The sequence below is a fragment of the Tympanuchus pallidicinctus genome, unplaced genomic scaffold (assembly GCF_026119805.1).
Source record: "Tympanuchus pallidicinctus isolate F22 unplaced genomic scaffold, pur_lepc_1.0 scaffold12, whole genome shotgun sequence".
NCBI lineage: Eukaryota > Metazoa > Chordata > Aves > Galliformes > Phasianidae > Tympanuchus > Tympanuchus pallidicinctus.
Genome location: NW_026294637.1, coordinates 15127874 through 15153460, shown reverse-complemented (window position 1 = coordinate 15153460; position 25587 = coordinate 15127874). Strand labels below are relative to the sequence as shown.

Below are 25587 nucleotides of genomic sequence, written 5' to 3'. Positions count from 1 at the left end.
GAATATTCTAATCTCAGCATTTGTATAGAGCTTATCTGACCAGAGTGAGAGATTCCTCATGTGGAAAGCACCTCTTTTTATACTTAGTTTCCAGGCAATGTCAATTCATCAAGGCTGAAAATGAAAGTCAGTTCTTTAGAGTTGAATTTTGTTATTATTGATAAATTATTAGATCATTTTGAGGTTTATGGTTAGAACAAATAATAATCTATGAGTTTATTTCATTAAAGGTCAGATTCAACCTATTAATTAAAATTCAGCTACAAACTGATTGCTTAAAGAACTTCATTTTTCACTTCCTCAAAACTATTATGTACCCAGCTACCTTTGCAGAGAGAGATTTCCAAGTTTATCTTTATTGGCTTGTTATATTTTCAATTTAGAAATCCAGCAGCCTAATCAATGTATGAGTTGATTTACTGAGATGATCCCAAACCTCATTATCCGTCTTTTCTCGAACAGGTTGATTCCTTCCTTGTCAGCACTTTTCTGCCTTGCACTTAAAGGAATTATCTGTATTTTCTTTAAAGATCACTGATTCGGGTCCAGATCCTCTGCTTGTCCCATCCTTTTCTCACCTGGCACCCATCATTACTTTGCAGTCTCTTCAGGGCAGAGACCATTTCTGATTTTTGCTGTTTGGAGAGCAAAGACACCCCGCTCCTGCCTGCCAGGTGTTATTCCAATAGGAAATGTATAAATATCAGCAACTTTTAGCAACAACGCATCAAATAATTTTGTGTGAACTCAACTTACCCCATTGCATTCAGATGAATTTATGCATATTTAGAGTTGCACTGATCTGTGCGTGCTGGGCCGAAGTCTGCAAATACATTTGGAGAGTGTTTGAGCGGGACGCCAGCTGGTCAGCTGTAGCTCAGGAACTCTGCTAACAGTTTCATCCAACTGAATCGAGGCAGCAATTCAGGAGATGATTTTCTCTAAGAATCTTTTCACTTAAAGTCCTCCCCAAGTGTTTTAACTGTTAAACACCTTTGAAGAAGGAAAAAACCCAAACAAATAAGAACAACAACAAAAAAAACCACACAACTTTTTAAAACAAACTTTTAAAATTGCTTTTTGAAACTTTGGAAATGGCTGAGCTTAGTGAGACTCATTTGATGCATTTGACTGAGCTATGTTTAATCCACTCAGAATCACTCAGTCACCCAGGAGCCTCACACTGCCTGTTTATTGTCGGCAGCAACCTGAGCAACACAGAATTCCCTAACAGCTTGTGAGAAAACCATTTTGCAAGTTTGGAAGATTTGTTTTGTAGAAAATAGATCAGAGATGCAATGAAGGATGTATTTGGCCAAAACGCTGAACTGTCTCTGTGTGCTTTGAACATGGCAGTAAGCTGAAGTACTGAAAGCAGTTTAGAAAAGCTTTTGAGAATTGTAAATTTTCTGCGTACTGCACACAGCTATTAGAAAATAAAATCTGGCAAAAGATCAGATTTCTCAGGATTGTTCTGTAAATCAAACCAAAATCAGATTGAATCCTTAGAACAAAGGCAGATATATTTTGCATTTGAATATAAAACCTATCAAGTGGGTGGTGGGAGAGAATGAGTAAATAAATACAAAACCTCTTAAGGGTTTCTTTCTGGGTTGGTTTCAAGAATGTCCCACAAAACAGGTTTTCATGGTTGTATGGGGCAATGTGATGCCATTCAACCTTCTTCCCTTTCTTTAGAAATTCTGAAGAAACTGTTGAAAACAGCTTCTGGGCTTTTACTAAGATAGTTTCCAGAGATGAGGAAAATGAGAGAATGCATATACAATCTTAGACAAACGATCTGCTCATATATTGAAGCCTGGATTGTAAAATGACTGCTGTGCTTTCCAATGAATGAATATTCAGTGCTTCCCTGCTGGGTTGGCTTTTCCTATTTGAACCAGTTACTGTTCTGCACTGTGATTCACTTGTTACCAAATTAAACTCTTTACACACATGGGAGATCCAACTTTATAAAGTCAAATTTTTGCAGTGCTTTCTGCTCAGCCACTGTGCCTGTCACAATCTTCATAACGCACTGAATTAAGTTTAAAATATCATCCATGTGTGTTGTTTTCTCTTGGCTGTTCAGCAGCCCTTCTGTACATCACGCATTTTTCTGTTGACACTACGTATCACTTAGCAACTCTGTGAAAGGCCCTATATGCATTGATTGCACACAATTGTCTTTATGGGGTGGAAGTGTTAAGTGAATAAACCCCCACGGGTGACCAGACGGTCATTCCTCTCATGTTGATAATCTGTTTACATCAAAATATTGTTTACTCAGCTCTCTGATCTTCAGGAATTTACATGAAGCTGAAAGAATACAGTTAACTCCCCACGCTGACACACAAGTATGAGCTGCGTTTACGTTCTCAAAGATGGGTAGATTAAGAAGAGGAGGACTGTTTTGTTTTTTTACTTAGCTCTCCCAAATAAAGCATTAAAATGCATTTGACAGTTAACCACAGATGATAATGCAATCTTTATGCTGTGGTTCTCATCATAATGGAGAAGTTACAAGGCTGTCACTACACCATAAAGAACCTTTCCTGCGGTCTTAGTGCTGTCTTTTCTGCTTTCCTCTATGCAGGCAGTGTTACCAAATTACCTTCTGAGAAGTTTGATGGTTTATGCTTATTTTTGTGCACAGGGTGGATAGCTGAGCCTTTAAAATTAGATACAGTGCTCTGCCCAGGCATTTTTCCTCAGTATGAAGTAGTTCAAATATGCAAATTATTTTAAATTCCTCATTTCTTTTTACTTTTAATTTGCTTTTTATATTCTTACTATTTTGTTAATGAATGGAAAACGGTATTTCCTTTGTTAGTTTGTTTTTGGACAAAGAAGTAACTTTTAACACACACCTCTTGGAAGAGTTTAGTAGTTTATGTTGCAGAGAAAAAGAAGCAGAAGCAGTTTTGAACTTTTTTTTTTTTTGTACTTATTTGAACAATTCTGGAAGATTTGGAATGAAAAATCCTTCTCTTTGAAAAGATTCCAAAACCACATACCCTGAAGTAGGTGAAGTAGCAGAAAAATTGCAATCTGTTACTGTGATTTTTTTCCCATGTTTTTTTGATTATTATTAGGAAGAGTCACGCTGTAGCATCTGTCTCAGTAGGTAAAACAAGTGCAGTTGCAAGAAGGGAGTCAGTGATATCTGCGCCTTCTGTTTGGTGTTTTCCCAGGAGCAAAATATTTTGAAACTCTTATACTCTTTTCACATAACTTTTTAAAAGATCACCTACTTGAGTGGCTTGATAGAAGCTGTCCCAGACCTTTGGAAGTCACTGGTAGTAGATATCTTGGCAGCAGACTTGAAGTATTTTGAGCTTGTGAAATGGCAGCTCGGCCGCATGCATTACATGTCTTATTACAATGTGTGTTTTCTGAAGTCAATTTAGATCAGTCTTTGAGAAGTCTGGAGAATAAATGATCTGGATTTCTCATTATGTATCCCATCTTGATCCCATTGATGTCTGTGTATCCAATCCCCGTCTACAGAGCAGTCCTATTGAATCAAATTGATCCTTGGTGAAGTCAGTGGAGTTATGCCAGTGATTAATTTGGCTCATTAACTTCAATGACGTTTTTCTAGTGAGTAGGGCAGTTAGAGTTCGACCTGACGATGAAATTCTGGTTGCCTTCACTTGAGAGTAAGGCTGAACCTGATGATGTGCTCACTGATAGTGACTAAACGAAAGGAGGAAGGGTTGAGCCAAACTTACTGGTGTGGGATGACCCTGGAATACAGGTAGCGCAGGGTGGTGAGCAGAGGAGTTGGATGCAAGCTGTTTCCCTCTTAATGGCTTTCAGCTAAAGCTAGTTTTTATATGCTGGAAAATAAAGTTGATAGATTAGTTTTTAGTGGAATCATCTAAAAACTCTGTCTTTCTGAGCATTAACTATGAAGCTGATAGCTGAAGCCTAGTTCTACAACTAAATGAATGGTTGCTTCTATAAACATTTCACTATTACAAGTTGGATTTTTCACAGCATTAACTTTAACAACGTGGGTGTTTGCTATGAAATAAAACTTTAAATTGATGTTTTGCCATTTTGCTAGTTAAAATGAGGGAAAATAAAAAGGAGCTAGAAGTATGATGGATTCTGTGGCAAAATTGCCTTGTGGTACATAGGGCTTATTGGGAATTAATTGGGAATGCAAGAAAAAAAAACAATACTATGTCTTAGTCTTACTATGTCTTTTAAATCTCTATAGTACATTTAGTTTTGTGTATTTATTTCTTTACTCTTTATAGTAAAAATAGGTACTGTTGAGTATCGTATGTTCGTTTCAAGTATGTTTTATTTTAAAGTCTGTACAACAAAATACTGACTTCACATCTCAAAAATGATTGACCGCGTGGGAAACAACTCAGAAATGCTAGGAGCACCTTAGGAAAACTTGGTGTTTCTTTCAGTCTTCTAAAAGTTAATTTTATTTCTTTTTAATTGAGAAGAAGCTGGATTATGATCTTGTTTCCATGCATTTTAAAGTTTGATAGCTCAAGCCGAACATTTCCAAGGCTTTATTTGTAAAAAATTAATTAGTAAATGGCACTTCTGCCCTGAAGATGCAGCTTTCAGCATGCCGTAGGTTTGTCACATGCTGTTTGTCACTTACATTCCATGGCGATCGATCTTTGATATTTTAAAATCATTGAGTAGGGCAGGAGATTGTTGATAAATCTGAACTGTGTGTAGTGAAGGTGTGCAGTGGGCAGCTGCAAGGAATTTGCTGAACCTTTATTTGGGTTGTGCTACCTTATGCTTTATCGTAAACTTGCTCTCAACCTCTGATATCTTTGCTTGCCTCTGTATTTTTTCCATTCTCACAAAATTCCTGGCCTTCTAATTCTAATGATGTTGACATATTAAAATGGTAAGGAGAAGAGTGTGAACTGAGCCCCTCCTTTTAGCTAAATGTTATCTGCTTAGACTAATATTGCAATTGCCACCCACTGACATAATTTGTTTCACAGTCACAGCCTGGCAGCATGAATCAAATGTTGACATTCTAATTTCATGCACACATGGGTGTTTGGCTGAGCAGGCCTCAGCCGCTGAGCCATTCACGCCATACCTGTGTAAATCAGGGAGACAAGGCCTTTTCAAGGCAACCCGAAGGGAAGTTGATACCTTCTTGCAAAGTGCAGGGCTGGCCAAAGCTGGACAGCCCTTTCTTTTCCCCAGGACAGGCACGTTTACACAGAGAGTTTTGCTTAAAATAAAATACATTAATTTGGTGTCTGTAGATGTTTGTTGTAATTCCTGGGTGGAACCGATGATTTAATTCTCAAAACTGTTTGCAATTTTTTCTTGTAACTGTTTCCAACCAAGTAGGTTTAATGCAAAAGCTGTCTCAGTTTTGCTCTAGGAGACTAAGGCATTGATGATGGTTTTTGAAGATGTTTCACCCAGTGCTTCAGTCCTGACTGCAAGGAGCCACAGCCTGGCTGAAGTAGTGCTCAGGATCACTGTGCACCTTACCTTATCTCTGAGCACTCTGTGCAGGGAGAAAACTGCAGCCAGCTTCTGACTCCCACCTTCCAGAAACTGGGTTTAAATGTTCTTCTCCGTTGTTTTTTGCTCTGCTAGCCCCTGTCCCCAGCAGCAGTGCAAGGACCGTTGTGAAGAGGACAGGATGTGACCCAGCGGGGTTCGGTGTCGCCTTGCTGTGGAAAGGGAGAGGCGCAGCCGGGCTGGGGAGCTGGCGGTGAGCTGGGGCGTGGAGGAGGCAGCCGCCGTTTCTGGCAAGGACTGCTGCCTCCTGTGGCCTCTCGCCCCTGTCACGGCAGAAAGCCTGGCTCCGCAGGGCTCTCGGATGGCCAGTGGGCTGCCTTGGAGACTGCCCCAGCTGTCTGCTGTGCCAGGGAATGGCTTGCTTTCCCTGCAGCTCGCTCCAAAAAGACTTGCTTCCCACTTTGGAAAGTATCGAGTACAATTCCGAGCCTTTCATGGGATAATCGTGGCCTCAGAAATGCAGTTTTTCCACTGTAAATACAGTTAAAATCTTGCAAGCACCAAAACCTTGGATTTTTCTGTCTCTGTTTTGAGGTTTTCTTCCATTTCTCTGAAAGGAGCAGTTATTTGTGGTGGAAGAGGAGATTTATTTTGCTTTAGAGAACGTCTTTTGTTTTTCCTGAAAGGCACCCAAAAGTCACGGCAAAGCCAGAAGAATGGCTTTGAATAGTTATTCATAGATCTGGAGGCACTCCACAGTGCTGCATCTCAGAAACGTTCCCAGAGCTTCGTGGTGGAATCACTGAGAGTGATGCCAGTTGCAGCGAAGCTTGGTGGCACCTGATCACTGAACAGCACAAACTGTCAAACATCAAAATATCTGTTTGCTGGTTTCCCACTTGTGTGTTTGGAAGCTCTGAAAGATCTGGGTTGTTATCGAATCCTGCTGGGAATAACAGGCAGTCTGAGCCACATGAAACTCAGCAGTTTCAGTTTGCAGTGCTCCAGAACAGACTGTAGCTGAAGGCTGGTGCTTCACCTGAGCATCCCTTAGTCAGTGAAGGGTACTGAGCTACGGATCAGGCAGGACTGCCACAAGCTGTGTAACGGTAGTAACATACATTTACAGTTTGCCTGTCCTGCTTCCAGGCAGTTTTCTTCAGACAGTATATCTGCAGCTCTCTGAAATGCTCTCTACGTTGGACTGGAAGACAGGATATAGCTGGCATATGCAGTTCTGTGCTGCAGAAGTGGAAAGGGAATAGATTTTAATCAAGATGCTTGTGTTTGAGATATGCCAGATCTTTCAAGTTCATTCAGAGTGAAAATGATCTCTTTTTCTTCAGTCCAAAAGAATGACACTCAGTAAATTGTTACAGAAGTGAATTTATCTCCCTCAGAAGGATGGAGCGCTGAGTAAACCCTGCTGGTATCAGATGTGCTGTTCCAAGGATGTGCAAAGATTTCAAATGAAGCTTCATGTGCAGAGCTGCTCTTAGCTCAGCTCCTGAGCTCGCTGCTCAGGCAGCGGTGTGCCAGAAGGCCTTGGCTTTGCTTTCGCTGTTTTTGCAACAGTTCACAGGTCTATTTTCCTTCATTTTGATGAATGTTGTTTGCATGCCTGGAGCTCCTTTGGTCCAACCTCAGCTAAAGATTTTTGCCTTCCATCAGTGGAAATTCAATGGAAGGCACCAAATGCAGACATTTTTGTGGGGAACAGCTTCTGCAAGTTACATTGTTAATGTTCATATGGCTCAGTCTGAGATCTATTGGTAACTGCAGGATACTGCAGAAAAGTCTTTGTGTAAAAAAATTATGGACTAAAACTCCAAGGCAAAATGTTCTTGTTTTTTGTCTTAATTTGTATGACAACTTATCTCCTTTTACATCAATATAATCAACAAGCAGGGCATTTGAGAGCTTGTTTTTAAGTGTGCACAGTGATGCAGTTTCTGCCCAGCTGTGGTTACCTAAACTGGGCTCAGTTCCTCATTTGCATCATCAAGCAGTCAAGAAGCACTATATGGGGTACTGCTATTTAACTTCTGTAGCACTTAAAGCTCTGAGCAGATCCTGTTCTGAGTGAGCTTCAAGAATCTGGCAATATTCAATATGAGTAATTAGAAGAAAATTATTGTTTGACAGGAAAAGGAAGCTAACTGGGGCTGGTGCGGTGGGTCTGGCTGATGGGTTTTATTATTTGATAGCTCAGTTATTCTATTTCATGCTCTGGACTTGCTGGAATGCTTTAGTGGCACCCTAAAACTTCCCTTGTATTTGCTCATACCTGCCTGCCATGCTTCATCTGTGCCAATACATTTGCATTTCTCCCAAGAGACATTGATATTTTTCTTTCAGACTCCCCATCGTCTCCTCCATGCTCTGAATCAGCTCTCTGGCTTGCCTTTGGGCCTTTCTTTTCCCAGCTAAAGAAACAAGCTATGGAGAAGACACTCCTCTGCCCTGGCATAGCTGTGGGCAGGACTCCTGAGGATGCTGATGAGCTGCACTTCTCTTGCCCATCAGGGCTGGCAGGAGGTCCTGGTGGCCGTGCCTAACCTTGCTCTTGCTTTGCAGGAGGTTTCGTCAATGTTTTGCAAGGCAAAAACTAATCAGAAATTATTTTTGTTTTGTTTTTCTTTCTCACTGCTTTATTGATTTACTTGGTTGCTTTTGTCCATCTGGTTAGACCAGAAGGAGAGGGCTAGAAGGGATGATTTCTTGGTTTGGACGTTTCTGAACAACGAAAACCTGGCAGGGAGGTTATATGAACATCTCCCGAGAAGAGGCCTTACCAGCTGGCAATCTGCTGGAAAGTTCCTGCTGCAGGCTGCTGTCTTACCAAACTGCAACCAAAACAATGAGGAGTGAGGTTTAGATACTGAACTTAAACAGGAAAATTTCTTTCATAAATCCTAGCCATAACATGGAGCATTTCTGCATGTTTAGATAAGGCAAACAGAGGGACAGAAGGGATGAAATACTGTGCCACATAGGCATGGTGCTGAGTTGGCACAAGCGGGCAGCTCACTAAAAGAGCTCACACAGAGCAGCCTGCAGTGGGCTGTGGAACACTGAGATGTTGTATTCCTGCCTGAGAGAGTGCCCTTGGAACAGTGAGTATAACCTGAGAGCTGATGGGATTCCATCAGGTCACACATACGGTGTCTGGATTAGAGAATATTATCAGCTGGGCCAACCTCCTAAATCAATTAGGAGTTGAAGGGCTTAGTAGCACATTTGAAGCGGCTTAGTGGTAAATTTGTCTGTGATTTCCATTGCAGTCACACTAGCTACTGTGAGAGAAACAGAGATGGTCTCTGTGAAATAGAGGAGGAGATAGGCAGCAGAAAGTACTGAAAAAAAGATGGCTGAGAGGGTTGAAATCCACACCTGAGAATAAATGGATATGCTGATGGTATTTGCTCATCCTTCATGAAAGCTGTGTGAATGACACCTAATGTTTTTTTACAATCTGGGTAAGAATATAATCACACAGAATCACAGAATCACCCGTGTTGGAAGGGACCTCAAGGATCATGTAGTTCCAACCCCCCTGCCTAGCAGGGCCACCAAACATCTGTCATAATCACCTGTCTCAGTGGCTTGCTGGGTGTGTTGTTGTCTGGAAAGGTTGTGCTGTGAGTGAAAAGCTGCAGCTGCACAGCTCTCCTGTTAGCTAATGGAAGCTAAGCCTTGTTTGCAGGAATAATGTATGTATTGCAAAGTTGCATGCTGCTGAGGACACATTCACAGTGATGGAAAGCACCCTTGGCAGGCTTGTGGCTTGGCCAGCACCAACACTGCTGTGCTATTTCTGGGTTTCATCTGAGTTCCGTGCAGCCAGGCTGAGTGTGGAGTGACCCCCCCACTTCTGGTTTGGGGCTGGCACTGGCAGAATCAGCTCCAGTGTCTGTAGCCCACGTCCATTAAGTTGTCATTTCATAATGACAGTACATGTGTGTTAGAAATGGAAGTGCTGAGCCTGGCAAAAGCAGAAAGAGGTAGTGTTACAAACACTGAAGTGTCACGAAGTTTGAGCAAGTGATGTCCAGATATCAGGGTGGTGGGTGTGTTGGTTATGGCAGAGAAAGAGCAGGTGTGTGACAGAGGCTTGTATTTAATGCTGTCCTTTATGACAGTATGGTCACACACTATTTCAGGCATGGCCACCTTGAGCAGCTCATGGCTTATGAGGGGAGTTGTGTGTCCTGGATGCTTGGGGGTGAGCTTCTCCACCCTTTCTAATCCATTATTCTTGAGTACGTAAGATAAGACACCTCCAGACTTATCTGTGGGTTAAAGTGGACTAAGTTCCTGATTGCTGGCCAAGTAGCGTGGAAGCCAAAAAAGCAAATATCCAAACAAAAATATGTTGGTGTGAAAGCTGAGATGTGGAAGTGCTGAAGTACGGCCTTAAAGAGCCGAGTTACCGAGACCTGACCTTGTCTGTCTCAATTTCAACCATTTTCTTCTTGGAAAGATGACCTGTAGCAATTTCCAGAACTTTTAAGAACTGGCTTTCCCACCCAATTCCAGCCTAATAAATCTGTAAGTTTAATGCTTAATGCAAAAGCAAAAAAAAAAACCAAAACAAAACAAACCTCTTTACCTCATCTTTTAGGTAGTTTCTTGCCTGGAGAACATTTATAATTTTTAATGTGATCTTTGAGTGTAATACTTACAAATTTAAGATGTTTAGAAAAATCAGGAGGTGAATTTAAAAAACCTACTTCTTTATTCTATTCATTTGTCTTCCCTTTGTCCTTAATCTTGATTTGCCCTGTAGGTTAGTCTTATCATAAAGACAGTATGAATGACTGTCTCAGCGCCTTTCCTCATTAATGCTGCAGGAAATTGATGACTAGATCTCTGGAACTGTGGATTTTTTTGGCAAGAATTATAGCCCCTATTTATTTTGGAGGGACCCATGTGGCTTTCTAAGTAAATATATGTAAAAATTTTCCCCAAAAAATAAACATTACAAGTAATTGCTTGATATATGAAGTTGACATTTTGGCTTTGTGATTTGCTATGATACGCAGAAATCTAATTTCCTCTTTGGAAATATGCTACTGCAGAATTGTAAGTAAATTAAAATCAGTGGTTTATTCAGAAGGTGAGTAATAGACTCTGTTTTAATATATCAATATTTATCCTTCAGGTTCTCAGGTCTGCCCAAATATGCACCATCTAATGCTAAATGTATGCTTGACTATGGGATTACCTTTGTTTGTAATTGGAATGGATAAAGATTGATGTCCATGTCTTGCATATTCACACTGGATGGAATTCGTAAATAACGCTGCTCCGGATTCCACACAGAGCACTTCACTCTGAGCATTACACTCACTTGCTCTGCTTACTTATTTGATGTTACTCAAGTAAGTACTGGAGTTCTGAAACTCAAATGATGAGTGTAATTTAGCGAGCATAATGAATCTGTAGCTGGTATTACACCTCAGCCTTGCGGGTAGTTGTTGAGTACTTGTTGTATTAAGAGTGGCTTCTGTTTGTGCCTCTTTTTTTTTAATTATTTTTTTTATTTTTATTTTCAATAAACCTAAAAATAGACTCCAAGAGAAATAAATATCTGGCTTAATATGCTGAACACCCTTTGACACCCTTTGAGGTGCCCAGTGAAGTGATGCTGTTAGAGCTTTGGACACGTGCCACACTATGAAAAGTAATGAAGCAAGCTAGATGGTAGCATTATGGGGAGGAGGGGGTGCAACTGTGGCAAGAAGCCTGCTGCTCCCACAGGGCATAGACACCTCAGGGAAACTGTGCCAGCAAAAATAGCTTAAAGATAGGAAAACTGATAGATTAATGGAATTGGTCCAATTTTTTCAGGAGTGCATCTAGCCATGCATCTAGAGACAATTTCAAAAGCCTTAATAATAAAGTTAATAAAGTCTGTCACAGTATTACGTCCTACAGTTAATAATAACTATGAAATTCATTCTGATTAATTTCAGAAAATCTATTGCTCTGCTTCTGTTCTCCAGTTAAGTAGTTTTGTTGACCAATTTAGTTGCTTCTCCAAGGTCTGGAACTGCCTGATCATTTGGACCGTACTTACAGTGTAACTCTGCATTTACATATTGCTGGGTAACAGATGATGAAAAGGTCTAATTTACTTTATGGTATTATATGGAAAAAAGAGAAAAATATTCAAATTTAGCAGTAGTTGTAATAGCATTTTGTGAAACTGTATGAAATTGAGTGACTGTGTTTCGTACCTTAGCTGTAGCAAAACGAGTTTCTCTCTGTAATGCAGTGAGCTCTGTGTATGTTTGGATGTTTTGAGTGAGACTCCAGTTCAAGAGCGGAAGAGTGGATTCTGCTTTGTAAAATTTGCTTGTCCTCCCACTGTTTTCTTTGTCAGTAAGAGTTTCCACAAATATACTTGTTCAAAACGAGAGAATATTTATATTTTGGAAAAAGAAATGCAGTTTAATTATTGTAAGAGACATTTGTATCTGCTGGTCATTGCTTAGTACTAGAAATGTGAGTTTTGTTAGAAGTTTGTAGATGGTCTTAAAATTGAACACTTCTGTTATTTATGTTTTGTGTTTGAATGGTTAAAATTCATACACGTGAATTTTTGAAAGCATGTGCACATGTGGCTGAAAATGATTTTCATCCATCCTTTTGACTTATTAAAATTTAATCTGAATTATCTGAATGTTTCTAGAAAAGAGCATAAAAAGCCAGAAATGTGTAGCACGAATAACACGTTAGTTTTTAAAGTTACTGTGCTTGTATGGCTGGCACTGCTCTCTTGCTATGTATTCCAGGAGGCACGACCAAATCTGTGTACTTGCAGACTTGTGCAGACTTCAGAGGTTCTGGGGTCAAGCCTTAGCTGAGTGCTACCAACTGAAGCCAAAGGACGCCCATGCAAACAAAGCATTCCTATCCAAAGAAAGGCAGATTATTGTTGGGACTGCTGACTCCATTTCAATCAGCATAAATTCAGCTTCCTTTAAAGCAAAATATAGCCCACATTTTGCCATCAGTTTCAGTAAGGTTGAGTCCTGGCCCTCCATACGGTATCAATTGATTCTGCAGGATGACTCTCATTTGTTCATCTCTTTCTACTGTGAATGTGGTAGTGGGAGATGTTCAAGCCAACACCAGGATCATCAGTGAAAGCTGTGGAGTAATGATAGCTAACCCTTAGAAGAAGTTTCCTTATTGGCCATTGCACAAATAAATACAACAGAAAGCAAAGAAAGGCTCCTTAGTGATGGAATAGACCTCATTTGATTTAGCATCATCTATGTATTTGGAGCATAACTCCTAAAATTATTGCAGATAATACCTCAGAATGACTTTGTTCTTCAGCTGAAAACAAAACAGACAAACGAAAGTACAGAGATGATTAGATAGTCTGTATTCTTCTGTATTTGAGAGTTACAAGGTGTCACGTGTCTGCTTAGGAGAGCAACTATCACAGGAGGAGGATGCACAAAGACCTGGCTTCTGGCTGTGGATTCCCCATGTTACCAAATGCCTCCAGTTTTTATGCTGTTGCTGGAACATGAAAGAATAATAGGGAGCAGCAATCAAATAATTTGAAGGAAAGATAACACCCATTCAGCATCTTCCATTAGGCCTAATCCAAACCCCACACACTGCAGGGGGTTTCCCTACTCACAGGCAACAGAGGAAAAATATCAACCGTAGATTTTCTTTTTTAAAGATTGGAAATATGATGAATTCCTAATGTGGGTATAAAATAGGGAGAAATGTGAGAGTGCACAAGGCAAAAGTTTTGACAGGATGGAGAGAACTGTCTTCTGATCTGTCTTGTTACCAGAAGGCTTTGGGGAAGATTTCTTTTCTGTCGCTGAACTTCAGAATTCCTCTAGGAAAGCAACAAATCTGTTCTGAGACATCTGACTCTCTGGCCTTCTTTCCATCTGTCTATTACAAATCTGCCTGACATCCTTGTAGCTTTTCACAGGATCTGCAAGTCATAGGCCTGGCTTTCACAGACTTGTATGAGAGTAGAACTTAGAAGGATGCCTGAGGGCTCATGAAGGAGAGCAGTAGTATAGCTGCACTTCAACAGTTTGTATGTAATCATTCTCTGCTTTATGGAACAGATGCTTAGTGCTCGGTGGATGTAAGGTTGCTAAGGTATTCAGCAGCAGTTCCAACTCGAGTCACTGCTGATCCTTTTGTGGGCACTCAGAAATGACGTGATGGCATATTTAGGCGTATTGTGAACTGAATCCTATGGAAAATAGTTCATCAAAATAAAGTGTGTTGTATCGCTTTGCTTTTGGTTGGTCACATCAGTGTCCTGGTTTGGTTTGCAGTGAGGCAATGCGACTGAAGTTACATCAATCCAGAGAGAGGCGGGAGCTGGAAGATGAGGTAGGAAGGGCAGTAGATCAGGGTGCTGCGAAAGCCAATGAGTTCAGATTACAAAGCCCTTCCTTTGAGGGTTGGTGTTGGAGCCTTTTGCTACACTTGGGTCTCACTGAAAATTTCCAGGGCTACCTACTTTCAGGTTAAGTCCTTACTAGAAACTGCGTCTACATCATCACAGACTCTGTGCAACAGAGCTGGTAACTGATGTGGGTGAGAGATATCCTTCATTAAGAAAAGAAAAAAACCTTTCATCCCACTTGGTAGGCAGCATTTTATGAAGAAAATTGAAGAAATTAATTAACTATAACAGAATTTCACCTCTTTAACCTTAGCTCTTGAGCAAACCTGAGCTAAATAAACATCTGACCATTCAATTTCTTCCACTTAAGGTTAACTTGAGTTTATTATTCAGGCTACTGCCCTTGTGTATTAGGCAAAGCATAAATTATGCATACTAATTACCTAGGATGGAGCACGACTTTAATGAATTCTTTTAATTAAACTGCAACACAGTGCTTTTGTAGAGGATGGTCTATATTTCATCCTTAAACTATGTAACCTTCATCTTTGTCTGGAGAGATCACACATTTGAGTTGATTTAATTCATTTAAGTAGCATATACAAAGAGCATCCTAGCTCGCTATCACTAGGAAATTTCATAAGGGTTTGTGTTCCGTAGCAGTGCTAAGAAATCAGCTTCCTTGATGAAAAGTTAGGATTCGGACAGGAAGGGCACAGGAAAAGAAGGGAGTCTTGAAGGAATTGAGTTAAGGAATAGTGTAATATTTGTAACTTTCAAAACAAACACACGGAGATCATTTCACACGACTTCCCACTTACTGTTCATGTTAGTGATAAACCAGCAAAGTTACCTTGGTCCCTGGTATGTTCTTTGCTTTCTTGAAAATGATCGAGCCGTAACAACTCAGTGTAAAAGTTATGCTATTACCCGGAAAGAATTTGTTCCCATTGACAATGCCAATAACCTGCTAGCAGGAATAGCAGCAGAAACACCATAATTGCCCACTCTCAGTTATTTTATCCAGTGAAATTCAGAAATTTAAAATGCCTTTTCTTTACCTTCTGCTGGAGTTCCTTATTTTGTTCTTGTTATTTACCTGCTGTTGGCAATTTTGGAACTTCTGTGGCTTCCCGGAGTCCCAGGAATAAAAATGATCAGCAGATGTACATCAGCTGACAAACAAGCTGCTTGCTCAATTAAAGAGAAATGTGGTAGCTGTTAGTAGTCCATTTATAAGGAAAAGCAGTAAAGGCTGCCAGTCTTGACATCTATTCTGTTCAGACTGTCCAGGTCCCCTGGCTCTAGGGTGCATATAAACCAAAATGGTAAGGTGTATTTTTGATGGATTCTGCTGACACATTCACGTCCTCTTTGCTCATAGATCTAGTGCAGAACTGTGTCCTTTCCTTTGGGGTCTCAGTTTGGTGATTTGCTATTTGTGCAGCAGCCAAGGTGTAAAGCTGTGGAAGCAAATGGGAATTTGTTATTTTAGATTCACTCTCATGCTTGTCCTTTGCTCCTATCAGCACTCTTTATTAAAGTGTTTCATACATTTTTGCTTCCTCTAGAAAGGAATACCTGCCCCACACAGTTATTCATGTAGTTACCTCCTACCACAGAGAGCACTTTTAGTAACATGTGTGGAAAGCTGCCTGGTGGAAGGCCATACAAGAAAGGAACAATCATGCTCCTATGTGTTCAGTACATCCAAACTATTTTTGCATACTTGATTATATTTAATCTGAAATGTGATACAAAGATAAATGGTTAATGCAGAAAATATGTAGTATCAATCTAGCTTTCAAGATTTGTGTAAATATTTAGGCCTCATAAATATTTAGGTTCTCTGAGGACTTCTGCTAGCAACAACAGAATTGAGCACTTTGTAAGCAGAAGCAAAAGTCTGGACTTCAGTCACTGAAAGGAGTTAAAAACAGGTTGTGCTCATAATATGTGATCCGTATTACTCCATGTAGAGAGACAGATTTTAGGAAGTTGGAAAACACTTGCTGGCATGCAAATTTTGCATCTCTGTCTCTGATTTGGGGAATTAATTTTAATTTGTGCTTTCGAACAGATTTAATCTCATCTGCACTTCCCTGCGTGAATCTGCAGGTTAGGTTTTGCTCTTAGTTGAAGTGATTCCTATGCGATTTCAGTTGTTCCTTGATGCCAGTATTAGCCATAGGCTTGTCTTCTTCAGGGTGCCTACAGGCTGTGCTCTTATATAACATACGTTTTAACAAACCATCTGGCTTTATTGGGTTTCCCAAGTGTCTGCTATCTTACAGCCTGTCGTATTGGCAGACATAGATGCCCACAAACCCTCTGTCTGGCTTTCTCCATGGGTCAGAGATTCTTGGAATCTCCAAATGGAAGAGTTAATCTGTAAAGAACAAAGTAGGTTAGAAAACCAATGGAACATTATTGGTGTAGGGATGGGACTGAAACTGAAGAAGTCAGTGCAGTTTCTATGAGGGCCCATGTCAGACACAGGTGAACGGAACTCAGCTGATTCAGCAGCTCTGTTTCTTACACTTGTACATCTAAAGCCAAAGAAATTGGTCATGACTCCTCCAGCTTTTTTAACCCCCATTAAACACATGCAGCAGAGCAAAGATTGCAACCAAATCCTTTCTTCAGGCCGCCATGGAGAATCAGCCTGAAGGTTGTCATGGTAGGTGACAAAACAGGTAGTAACCAATACAAAGATCAGTATCTTTAAACAGAAATGATAAACAACAACAAAACACTTTCACGGACTAATTTCCTTAGTGGCAATGAAAGACTAATTTCAGTGATTATTGCATGTCTTTAACATTTTGGATTGGAGAATAGAACAGAGAGAATTCTCTCTGCTTTCTCCATCATTTGTAAAATTTGATTATTTGGGGTACTTGTGAGCTAGTAGAAATCTAACATAAAATTACTGCCTGTCCAAATAGGCATAATACCCAGCTTTAGTGTATTCCAAATCCCCAGATATCGAATATGCACTTGAGCTTATCATCTGGTTAGGAAGGGTGCATGTGCATTTTTTCTCTTTCAAACTCTTCAGTTTCTAAATTTCTGCTGTCCAGAAATTACTTGACCTATCCTTTGACGTGCAGTGATTAAATGAATGTGAATCTGAGACCAACTTCCATATTGAACAAATGACTTCTGCTTTGCCAAATCCACAGCAGAAAAATAGTACCAGTGTTAGCTTCAGAAGTTACTCCAACTTCTGGAAGCTGCTGAGGGAAAGTGACAGAGAAGAGCCAGGGAATGCTGTCACTCTAGGCAGTGGTGGGGGAAATCCTCGGGTTTGCCCCAAGGGGTTTGTGGGAGGGCTCCTCTAGGAAGGCAGCATGTCTGAAAGCCCAGCTGAAGTGCCTCTATACTGAGGTGCGCAGCATGGGAAATAAGCAAGGGGAGTTATAAGCCATAGTGCACTCAGAAAACTTTGATCATATTGGCATCACAGAAACGTGAGGTGATTCACATTATTGGGACAATACAATTGAGGTTATAAGCTTTTTTGAAGGGATAGGCAAGCAGGAGGGATGGGGGAGTTGCCCTCTATGTTAAGGAGTGGATTGACTGCAAGCAGCTCCCTCTGAGAAACAGTCAGGAAAAAACAGAGAGTCTGTGAGTTAAATTTAGGGGTGACAAGCTGGAAGGGATCCATGAGATTCCTGGAGTCCACTGATGATAACTTTCAGGTTCAAGTATTCGACAGACCGAGCAGAGATGAAGCATTGCTGGACCTGGTGCTCACCAATTTGGAGGAGATCATTAAAGATATGAAGATTGGAGGCAGCCTGGGCTGCAGCAACTGTGCTCTGGTTGCGTTTGTGATTTCAAGGAATGCATACCTGGCAAAAAGTGCAGTCAGGACCCTGAACTTCAGGAGAGCTAGCTTCAGGCTGTTTACAGAATGGTTGGACAAGATCTCCTGGGAAGAAGTTCTTAGAGACAAAGGAGTTGAGCAAAACTGGCTGCTCTTTAAGGATGCCTTTCTGAGAGTGCAGGAGCTCTCTATCCCTCAGAATAAGAATGCAGGCAAGGGAGGCAGGAAACCAGTGTGGCTTGGCAACAACCCGATGGGCAAACTGAGGGAAAAAAAGTGCATGTACAGATAGCGGAGGCAAGGGCACATCACCTGGGAAGAATATGGGAATGCTACCCAGACTTACAGAGATGGGATTAGAAAAGCTAAGGTGCAGATGAAACTGAACTTGGCAAGGGATGTTAAAAACAACAAGAAGGTATTCTATAGGTACATAGACCAGAAGAGACAGACCAAAGAGTGGGTACCCCCTTTGCTAAATGAAAAAGGAGAACTGGCTTCAACAGATACAGAGAAGGCTGAAGTACTCAGTACTCAAGTACTGAAGTACTTAACATAAGCCAGCAGAGTGTGCTTGCAGCTCGGAAAGCCAATGGTGTCCTGGGTTCCATGAGAAGAGGGGCGGCTAGCAGGGACAGAGGGGTAATTATTCCCCTCCACTCTGCCCTCGTGAGGCCCCATCTAGAGTACTGTGACCACATCTGGGGTTCCCAACACAGGAAAGATGTGGAGCTTTTGGAGAGGGCCCAGAGAGGGCCACTAAGATGATCCGATGGGTAGAGCACCTCTCCTATGAAAAAGGGCTGAAGGAGCTGGGCTTGTTTAGCCTGGAAAACAGAAAGCTGTGGGGAGACTTCATTGTGACCTTCCAGTATTTAAAGGGTAGATAGTGATAGGACAAGGGGGATTGGTTTTAAACTAAAGGAGCAGAGATTTAGATTAGATGTCAGGGGGAAGTTTTTACTGAAAGAGTGGTGAGGTGCTGGAACAGGCTGCCCAGAGCAGTTGTGGATGCCTCATCCCTGGAGGAGTTTAAGGCCAGGTTGGATGGGACCCTGGGCAGCCTGATCTGGTACTTGATCTAGCAGCTGGCAGCCCTGCTTGTGACAGGGGGATTGGAACTTGATAATCCTTGAGGCTGCTTCCAATCCAAGCCATTCTATGATTCATAAAATGACAACAGAGAATACTGTAGCCAAACCTAATGCTTTGGCTTCTGAACAGATAATTTTCTAGTTCTGTGATGCTAAAGAGCATGTCCCTGCACTTTCTTGATGGTCTTTCCAGCTTTGAGAACAGTCATTCTAGTAATTCTAATACAGACCTTGAAATCCTAACTGAGGAGCAAAGGAGTCATCCATCCATTTGTTTATAAACCTCAACTCTAAAACTGCAGTATAATTACAGCTGCAACTGGGAGACAGTCAAAGCCTGTAACAGGATGCCTTTTTGGAGAGAATCTGAGAACAGGAATTACCTGTGCAGGAAATGAAACCACAGATTAGAGCTTCAGAATTATCTTGGAAGTTACAGTTCGAATGTTACATAAGAATTAGGATTCTATATAGAAATAATTTATTGTATTTTTTTAGTTAATTAGTTTGACAGTTTTTATCTACCAGGATATATTGGTAATAGCTTTATGCCTCTTGTTTCAGACAGTAAATTCACTGAAAATAATTGGCACACTGGATGCTTTAAAACCTGGCTTGTTCAGGTGTCAGATTCTCAAGGTTTATTTGCTCTGGAAGCTCAGTCTCAGATTCCTGCAGAAAATGTTTCTTTCTTGGTTTATTGGCATTACAGTGGCAAAATTGAAGAATAATTTGGCTACCATCACTTGAAACTTTTATCACAGCAGTTTGCTGTGAGATTACTATCTTGGATTCAGATTATAAACCAAAGGATACCTCTTTTTAGTCTCAGTGGATAAAGGAGTTATTTTAAGAATTCTCCAGAAGTAATCTCATCTGCATAAAAGAGATTACAAACTCTATGCTTGTAAACTCTCTCTCCTTTGTCATGAGAACAAACACAAACTGAAGTATATAGCCTGCCTTCTGACAAGTCTGCAGCATTGAAAAGAATTATCCCAAGCTTTCTGACACTGGTAGAAATATATATGCACAATGGGCACTTGCAATCCCCCAAATAATTATACTTCTTTTGCATCTTTTATCAATGCTGAAAATACAATGTGATAGTGAAGTGGTTTCCTAATTACAGGACTGATTTAACAAAATGCTTACACGCTTGTTTGAATGAGGACCAAATTATTCTCAAATTCATCTAGATTCTTTATTGAAAGGTCAAGAATTGCTATTGAAACACACTACAAGTGAGATAATGTAACGTTAGTTTGAATTGAACTGCACCTCTTCTTTCATAAAAGGTAATACTCCAAGGATAGGCTAAGTCTGGTGATTCAGATGTGATGAGCTAGGCAGGAAGCAGTTATCTATTGCATGAACATTCAACTTTTCCTATTTGGAGGTGGGCTAAAGGAGGTCTACTTATTCTCAATTTCAGTTTAGTCTATGGAGACGAAGGGTAGTGAATATTAACACCTAAATAATTTACAACTCTGCTTTAGATTAATTTGGGGTATACAGAAGCAGAAGATGGTAATAACCCCATCAATCACTTCTCAACCAATTTCAAGCAATGCCATTAGATTCTTTTTAAAGACATACAGCAACTTTTCCAGAGCCTCAGCTGACAACCTAAGTAACTCCTAAGACAGGTTAGTTCACTCTTTTCTGATTACTTCTGTAGAAGAGCATCAAGAATGAACAAAATAGCTGTGAAATATCCTGGAAGGACCGACTTTTAATTGCTCAATTTCAGTGATTGTTGCTTTCACGTTCCAACCAAAAGTAGTTCATGGAAAATAAAGCTCTGTTGATACTTTATTACAATCTACAGAAAATGGAAGTGCTTTAAAAAGCAGTGCTTGGCAACTATGAGCATGTCTGCAATCAGTGGTGTTAACAAAGACTGTGACATTGTATGCTTTGTTTAGGTTGTACTGACCTGCCAAATTTGTTAGCAGCTTTCCAAACAGAAAGGAACATATGGAGCATGCCTGATTTTAGTAAGTTGGGAGCCTACCAGTTATTATACTTGTTCAAATGCCTGTAGCAAAGAGCAGTTTGATTTCACTGGGGATCTGCACAGGCCCTGGGTCACTTCATTTACTACTACTCAAAGTGCAGGGAGCGAGTGCTAAATGCTCACTTTGATTTTATTCAGGTTCTGAATTCTGTGGTAACTTACATAACAAAACAGTAGAAGTTAAATTTTCTTTTTCAGCGAGTAAACAGGAAAAATCTGAATTGCACTGGAATTATTTCCTGAAATCCTTCCACACTTCTGCCTGGAATTCCTAATCTTCTGTAGATGTTTGGCCATTCCAAGTCAGCCAGCATAATAAAGGCAGCATGTGCAATGGCTGGTACGTGGATGCTAAATCGCAATCATCTTAACGGCGTGCATGTAGCTAGGGGAACAACTGGAAAGTGTTCTTGCTTTCCTTCAGACTTGTCCCACTGCACGTGAGAGCATCTGTGGCAAGGTGGCTAAAAAGCAATGTGTGTGGTAGCAATTTCCTATCTCACATTGTTTTAATCTGTCTGTTCTTTCTGAATAATGCAGTTCTTGTAGTAAGTTTTTTTTTTCTTTTTCTCAAGATTTTTTTTTTAATGATTAAGTTATAATTAATGTAATTAAAATTTGAAACAAAGTATGAAAATCTTATCTGAGTTTATGTTACCCAGGAGATAAATTCTCCTTTCTAGACTCACTTAAGGGATTATTGTCTATCTGTAACAGCTTTTTGGTCGGTGTGGTTGGGTAGCAAATGGTGATGATTTCCTGTGGGTGGCCTTTAGTGAGGAAATTGTCTGCACCTTGGCTTGGCTGACTTGCTATCAAAGTGAGAAACCAGAAGCAGTTGCTCTAGCTGAGTGCATGACGGGGGCTGGCATCCAGAACCTGCTGAGGACTGGGTGACAACCGAGGAACCAGAGGCCAGTGGGATCTGCACAGAACTGGCTCGTCTCCTCGCAGTGGCTGCAGATTGAGAGCAGAAACCACACAGAGCTGTGTGAAACTGTCTTGTCCAAGCACACAACTGGTCGTGTGATATATTTTTTATTTTTCCAGCAAAATCAAGGTCTTGAAAAGAGCTCCAAGTGCATGGAGCTCCTGCAGGAATCAGTTCAGTTTGAATGAGGGGGCTCAGTCCCCACAGAGCCACATGCAGTACTGAGATACTAAACATGGGAGGGAGGTGTGAAGTTAAGGAACGTGCAGATATTTGGCTAATGCACTGGGAGAGTCATCAGATTTAGAACATGCATAGAGATAGAACCTGGAGCTTCCGAGTTCCACTGTGTGCTCTGAAAAGTGCCAATGGCAGTAGCAAGATGTTAATATTGTAATAGGGGAGAATTTAGATGTGACAGGAGACAAGTATGTGGCTGGAAAGAGAGCTGCTGAACCTGTTAAATCAAGCTCTATTAATTTTGAGAAAATGGAATCCTCTCCTGGTATTATTAGGAAGTGGTAGATGAAACTGTGATGGCACAGTGGCAGTTAAAATTTCACAAGCTCATTCTACGTAAGCCACTTCTTTACTGATGCTGATTGCTGATGCTGAATTTGGTTAGAAGAATGGAAGCTATACAGAAATTTCCCAAGAGTTTTGTCTTCTTACATATCAAACTCTCAGTTGTGGTGCCACTGTCCCTTTTAGAGATAAAGTTCAGCAGGACCAGTGAAATGCTTGAAGAGAGCATTGTAATGAAGTGCTCTGTTAGACTAAGGGGCAGCATCTCTGGATTACAGCGTTGTTAGCTGTGATGTGACCCACATGTAGAGAGATGCAAGCCTGGCAAGGGAGAGTTGATGTGTTTCAATAGAACCACTCACGTGCTTGAAAAAAAAAAAAAAAAGAGTTCAAAGATTAAGATTGGGTGCATAGTTTTAATAAATTAATTAGTCTCATAGCTACATATTAATTACTACATTCAGTTTTTTATTGTGTGTGTCAAGATTTTTTTTTTCTACTTTGGAACATTGAAATTTAGGTCACAGTGGACTTTGTGACTTTATTCTCTTTAAATCTTTATTCTTACTTGAAGTAAATAAACCAACACAGTAAAGAGAGCTGATAGCTACTCCATCTGTATTATGGCACACAATGATGGCTGGAAGTTAAAGGTTTGATATATAGATCTATTTTTTTATTGCCAGCCCCTGCCCCTGAAGAAAGTATTAAAATTTCCAGATGAGTAACCAAACAATAAATAGATGAGACAGTTGCTGTGAATATCTGATTTTTTGCATAATAATGAGATATTGCTGGATAATGCACTTTGCAGTCCACAGTTTGTCTATATTATCATTTTGATTGGACAAATGCATAAGAAAGAGATATAAATAGAGCCACACAGAGTCTTTTATTGTAAATTGATTCAGTTTAGTTAGATTTGCAGAACATTCTAAAAACAAAACCAAATCCAGGAATATGTCCACATACATAATCCCATCAGCATTCACTTGCATGCATATGCACACACTAGCACACAATATATAGCCAGTACCTGGTTTCACAATTAATTACATGCAGCAGAAACATCATGTGCAAACTGCAAGCCCTTTCTCATGCCAGTTGGGGTAGATTTAGGATCATATTCAGTTCTGTCCTTTCTTGCCACTCAGAAGGTTCAAAGAAACACATGCAAGGGAGCCTTTCACCTCATAGCTGGGCCTTGTCATTACCACAACAGGGCAATGCAAGGGGGGCTTCAGGGTCAGTCTTGAATGGTGGGGTGGATAGGTGAACTCTAACTGCATTCTGAGTAGAAACAAATCCAAAAATTTAGCTGTACTTATCTTTATGGACAAGATATTAACCCACAGTGAATCTGTAATGAATCTTCAAATAAATCTGTAATCTAGAACCACTTTGGTGCAATTTCATAGGGGAAAGATGCTGCTCCTACTGAATTCACTGACAGATTTCTTATAGCTGTGCCGTGCACATAAGGGCATGTCTGTCACTGTTACCATTGCTAGAAGATGTCTAGCAGAATTGCCAGTAGCAATGTACAGGTCATAGCTTGTCCTCAGTTAGAAAGCTGGTTGTCACAGTTAAGTTAATCCTTTCTCTTAATTCATTCCAGGCCTGTTTGCTTTGGAATTTTAAAAGAAAGGATCAAGATGGAATCAGAGTTGTGTTTTCTTTCTAGGAAAGAAGAAAAAAAAAAAGCAAAAAAAAAAGCAGAAAAAAAAAAAAAGCACTAAATTTTGTTTTATTTGAACATAGTTAACTGTTTTGTGCCTTTGACCATGTAATAATCATATAATCTGAAAGGGGTTTGTTAGTCCAGTCTTCAAGTTTATTTCCTTCTAATACACAAATATCCAGCTCCTTTTGTTGTTTTGTCCAAGCCCTCTAAATCCTAGTGATGTCATCTTGTTGCTTTTTGCTTTTTGCTATGTTCTTACATCTGTCTTCCTGTCTTCTACAAGTTTTCCCACAGATGGTTGCTTCCTCCCAGTTTCAGGAGGGCAAGGATGTATTTCCTTCACCTTGCCCCACTGGTGAATGCAGCAGGAGATTTTGTTGTGCAAACAAATGAAAAATTCTCACTCAGGGCCCACTCAGTTTCAGACCTGCTGAGCGCTAGAAACTGGACGGGAAACAACTGAATGCAACAACTGTTGGCTCAGCTGAGGAGCCGAATCATCTCTGCTTTCTTTTTTCCTTTGTGTGTATGTGTGCATGTGCACCAGGTAAGAGATCTACACAGTTGAAGAAATAGTAAAGAAATCAATAAACACTGCAGACATAACTTAGATGTGTCCTGAAATAATGAAATCATTCACAGCCATCTGCTCTCCTCAGCAAAACAGAGATGAAGACTGTTGCTGAATTACAGAATCTTTCATAGCTAATGTATTACATCTCTAATAATGCACGTATTATTTATGTTAGGGAAGGACATGTTTCCTAGTGGTTCCTCCATATCAGATTTATATAGCAGTAGAATTGAGGTCCTGTTTCTTCAACAGGGAACATTCATGCTAGGGAAAAGTAGTGCAGGATTTTCCAAGAGATTGAAGTACCCGTCAGGATTTCCATCATGACCAACAAAATAAGTGCTCTCATGCACGACCATCAGTGTTGTATCCAGAAACCATTTCACCACCAAAAAGAAGTGGGACAGATTCTAGCCTAGTTACTCACCTGCAGGCGAAAGGTCCTGTGCTGAGACATTACATCTGGGCTGTGTTCCAGTTCAGTTCTTCATAATCCCTTAAGGCATGGCTGTCCAAACTTCTGGCAACCCAACAAAGACATAAAACTAGTGGGATATTTGGCATTCATTTTTTGTGAAACCGTTGCATCAGTTTGGTTTAATGGAAGTGGTTGAAATTCTTAGTGAGTTCTCAATATGTTTGTCAGAGGTTTTTGATGAAATTTTACTCTTCCTATACTTAATCCTCGAAAACTGTCGTTCACAAATATATGTACTGTCAAAAAATTATGACATGAGTTCAGGTGTGATTGTGAAGCTAGAGGTATTTTTCCCTGAAAAGATAGATATTACAGAAGTCTGATAAAGAGACTTGATCAAATTTTCGACTGAATATGTGATTGCAACTCTATACATCCCATTTCAAAATTCACAGATGATCTGTCTATACTGACTGAAAATGGAGTTGCAGATACACCAAAAGATTGTTAATTTTTTCAGCAGTGATGAAAACTTGTTCTCAAGTTCCTCTATTAAAACTAAAGCATGGTTGGAATTTTTTCTGTTTGTAGGCTTGTGTTTAGCTAGTGTATCAAAATACATGAAATTAT

General features: G+C 40.2%; 1 long non-coding RNA gene across 3 annotated transcripts in view; it reads left to right on the top strand.

Annotated features, from left to right (window-relative positions):
• LOC128075501 (uncharacterized) overlaps positions 1 to 10925 on the top strand; it is a 113710-nt gene extending 102785 nt beyond the window's left edge. For all 3 annotated transcript variants that reach the window (XR_008203868.1, XR_008203867.1, XR_008203866.1), the window contains one exon: positions 10637 to 10925. This is a non-coding gene — a long non-coding RNA (uncharacterized LOC128075501). The remainder of the gene's footprint in view (positions 1 to 10636) is intronic.
• The last annotated feature ends 14662 nt before the right edge of the window (positions 10926 to 25587 follow it).